The sequence below is a fragment of the Chenopodium quinoa genome, unplaced genomic scaffold (assembly GCF_001683475.1).
Source record: "Chenopodium quinoa cultivar QQ74 unplaced genomic scaffold, ASM168347v1, whole genome shotgun sequence".
In the NCBI taxonomy this organism is placed as follows: domain Eukaryota; kingdom Viridiplantae; phylum Streptophyta; class Magnoliopsida; order Caryophyllales; family Amaranthaceae; genus Chenopodium; species Chenopodium quinoa.
Genome location: NW_018745566.1, coordinates 1,379,229 through 1,383,437, shown reverse-complemented (window position 1 = coordinate 1,383,437; position 4,209 = coordinate 1,379,229). Strand labels below are relative to the sequence as shown.

The window sequence follows — 4,209 nt, the reverse complement described above, 5'->3', positions numbered from 1 at the left end:
TATTTATTTTAAATCAAAAATTTGCAGGGACCTATTTTGTTAGTTAACAGGTCTCTGTAGAATTTTTACTAAACCTCCAAAACCCTAATTCTGTAACTTTTTACCTCTTTACTTTCTCTCTCTTCTCATTTGGGATTTTTTTTTCCAAAGTAAGCTCTATTATAAAACTATTTTGTAAAGTATTTACCAAACTATTTACCAAACTAAGCTCCGAGGGTAAAACGCTGTCTCGGACAACATTTTATACCTGGGTTTTTGTAAAAAAAATTCAATGTGTAAAACCTTTTTACATGTTGACTTTTTTTTTAAATTTCGTAATTTTTGATAAAAAAAAAAAAATTAACACCAAAAACGCTGACTGAGTCAGCATTTTTGGTGTTTTTTTTTTTTTTTTTAAATTTCGTAATTTTTTATTAAAAAAAAAGTTACACAAAAGTCATCGTTTTTAGTGTATTTTTTTTAAAAAAAATTCTTAATTTCTGAATTTTTTTAAAAAAAACAATTTACACTAAAAATGCTGACCGAGTCAGCGTTTTTAGTGTAATTTATTTTTTTAAAAAAATACTTAATTTCTGATTTAAAAAAATAAAATTACACTAAAAACGCTAACTCAGTCAGCGTTTTACACTTTGAACTTTTCTTTTAAAAAAATCAGGGTACAAGATAGCGTTTTACCCTAGAAGCTTAGTTTTGTAAATAGTTTGACCACAAGTATACTTTACAAAATAGTTTTGTAGTTAGACTCACTTTGGAAAAAAATCCTCTCATTTGCCCCCTTCGCCTCCTCACTTTCTCCTCCATATTTTTCCTTTCATTGTTCTCCATTTCCCATCATCTCCCATCTACTACCTCTCACAATCTTATCATTGTAATTATCATAATTTCTACTCCTCTCACAATCTAAAAAATCAAAGGCGAGGTTTCGATTACAGAAGTTCTCGATTTGTGGGTTTCACCATCTCCATTTGAGCATGCATTCACGGGAAATGTTTTAATTTTGGGTTTAAAAGTCATTTATATACTCTATTTTAAATTCCTGGTATGTTTTTTTTTAGATCTTAACTATTTTATCTTCTTTACAAAACTAGAGATCTGATTATTTTTTTTCTAAGTTTATGTTTTTTGTTTTCATTTTATGTTCTTCTAATATCGTTTTCATTAAATTTTGATTAAGTTTTATTCATCTAATTTGTTGTTTGCTTTTGGTTTTCAATTCTAATTTTTTAAAGTAATTATTTAGATCTATTTTTCATTTTTGTTTAGATCCTATATTCTCCATTTTCGATTTTTATTCTTCAATTTTTATTTTTCCGTTTTTTTCCTTTGAATTTTCATATTTCAATCCATTTAAAAAAAAAAAAACAGTTTTCATTTTAAATTTCTATTCTGATTTTGTTTTATATTTGGTTTTTTTTTTTAATTTTTTAATTTTTTTCTATTTTATTTCGATTGTAAATTTTGGTATAATTTGTGACTATAAAAACTAGGTAATTTCTGAATTTTATTTTTCGTTAATTATTTCTGTTTTTGCTTTTTAATTTCATTATTTATCTGTACATTGTTAATATTATGAATTTGATTTTTTTTAACTCCGTGTAATTTCTATTTAGTGTAAATCTTTAATTCTTTTTTTTTGGGCTTGTGTTTAGTGTGAATCTAACCTTATTATTATTGTTCGATGTTATTATAGGTTTATCTATGAGCTAAATTTTAATGGAGATGATGATATGAAGATGACGAGGATGATAACCGATGATGATGAAGAAGATGAAACACTTGTTCGATGTTATTATAGGTTTATCTATGAGCTAAATTTTATTTGAGATGATGATATGAAGATGACGAGGATGATAACCGATGATGATGAAGAAGATGAAACACTCCAATGAAACAAGTGGATGATGGTTTATTTTCAATGTTAATTTTTTCTTTTATATGATTACAGATTAATATATTATAGTACCTAGTACTATGAATTGTCTAATACATACTATAAATTACGAGTATCTAATATGTAATTGTTACAAGTCTAATGTATTTTTCTTTGAACGAAATTAATTGAAATTGCATATTTGTTTTTGTAAATTATGTTTTTTTAAAATAAAATGTAGCAAGAGACCACATATCTAACAAAACTGGTCTCTCTTGAACCCACAAAAGAGATTGCTTTTCTAAGTACACAGGTCTTAATTATTAAAACAAGAGACTGCTTTTCTGACAAAAAGGGTCTCTTATGCTTCTACAATTTTAATGTTTTAACCACCCAAAGAGACTGTTTTTCTTAGATAACAAGTCTCAAGTTTTGAAACTTTAGACTGCCCATATAGAAGCAGTCTCTTAGCCAAAGAGACCGCTTAGCAAGAGACCGCCTCTCGAATCGATTTGAGTGATCGGTATTTATTTATGATAATTGGATGAGACTTGAAAGATTCTCGAATCGTATTCTTGCGATTTGATTGGAATTGTCATATATGAATATGCATTTTAGCTTACCTTTTTTCCACAATAGTACGTGTTCTACGTATGTTGCTAGCCCCGAGGGATTTAAACTTTATAAATTCGAAAAAGTTCATGACAATAAGGGTTCATCCGAGTTGTTAAATCCACCCAAACCATGGAGTCGAGTTCAATTACATCATGAACTTGCAGAGCCGCCCATTGGCATACACCCTCAAGGGAGGCTGCCTTACTAACACGTCCAAACTCTTAACCATTGTACCCTTTGACACCCATATAAGCTTGACCAAAGTAGAACATAGAACTCGACTTTAGGTTGCGAACTTCATTTCATCATGCATGACAATGTGCTTATGTGTGCATATTTTTATTTTATTTTATTTTTTTCTTATCTAACCCCCTTTTTTATTTTTCATTTTTTATATTTAGTCAACCCGGATTTTTATTCCCGTATCCTGCACAAGAGTCAACTTGTTTTGGTCATAACCGGTGTTCTAGAAAGGGTTACATGTCGTGCCACCTATGGATTTGTAGCCCCGAGTTTTATATTTCATTTGGCATTGATTTCGTCCCAATCAGAATCAGAGATCAAATGTTATAACCGATATACTACAGCATGTCTAGTTTAGGTGTCTTTTTAGTATCCAACCTTCTTTTTTTTAATTTTTTTTTGTATCTTTTCCTTTCAAGCTAGTCTTAGCGAGCTAATCTTCTACTTCTCTTAGTCTTCTAATCCGTGACAGCTCGTTTAACATAGGATTGTAGTTTTTATTTATTTATTTTTTTTATGTATTTTTATCCTTTCCCATGAGTCCTAAATCTTCTAGAATTCTAGTCCTTCTTCCTAGCTAGTCTTTTGTGATTATGGTTCTAACCTTAACATGTGTTCTTTGTATTTGGTTGTGGTTGATTTTATGACTAACGATTGCCAATGGACCGTTTTTACCTAGTAAATATCATAGACATTAAAATTGAACAAAATTAATTAAGCTAGTTTGTCTTTTAGTCTTCCGTGCTATTTGGTCCTTGTGTTGGGTTTTGCGGGGTCCGACACCGCACGGAAACAAAACCTGAAAACCGGATCGCATGCATAATAATTACAACATAAAAAATACACGAACATACAGAGAGAAGAGAGAGATAAAACTCACCCTAGACGCGTGCTTCGCTCACTCTATGAGCTCGGACTTGAAAGGTTCAAGCTCCGCAAGTGCGAAACCTCCGACGGTTCACACCCTCCCCCACCGAACGGTAACCGGCCCTTACCTCGTAGCTTCGACGGGGCTAGACCAAAAATAACTAAGAGTTTACAAACTAAGGTATTCTCGCTTTTGGAGATCCCTTTGTATATATAGGGAAATGATCCCAAAAATTCCCATCATCTTTCAATGTGGGATAGTTAGAAAAATGCCAAAATAATGATTTAATTTAATTATAAATTAAATTAAAAAGGCAAGACAATCATCAAACAACAAGTGGCACAAGGAGAGCAAGGGGGTATGTGAGGACCACAAGGAGAGGATCACCTTCTCCTTGCTCCCCAAGAAAACCCTCCAAAGCTGGCTCTCACCCACACCAACCATAGCGCGCCAGATGGCGCCCGACCTTGGGCACCAAGGCACGCCTAGCTGGCGGCCTAGTGCTCATCTAGGCCTGCCCAGTGGCTTGCGTGTGCACGCGGTCCAGCAAGCATGCCGCACATGCTAGAGGGCTGCTGCTAGGCGTTGTTCTTTGCCAGCGACGCAAAGAAAG

General features: G+C 32.5%; 1 long non-coding RNA gene across 1 annotated transcript; it reads left to right on the top strand.

Annotated features, from left to right (window-relative positions):
- Nucleotides 1-664: 664 nt before the first annotated feature.
- Nucleotides 665-2,085, top strand: LOC110716230. The gene is made up of 2 exons (XR_002510438.1): nucleotides 665-1,039; nucleotides 1,691-2,085. It is a non-coding gene; the product is annotated as an uncharacterized LOC110716230 (long non-coding RNA).
- The last annotated feature ends 2,124 nt before the right edge of the window (nucleotides 2,086-4,209 follow it).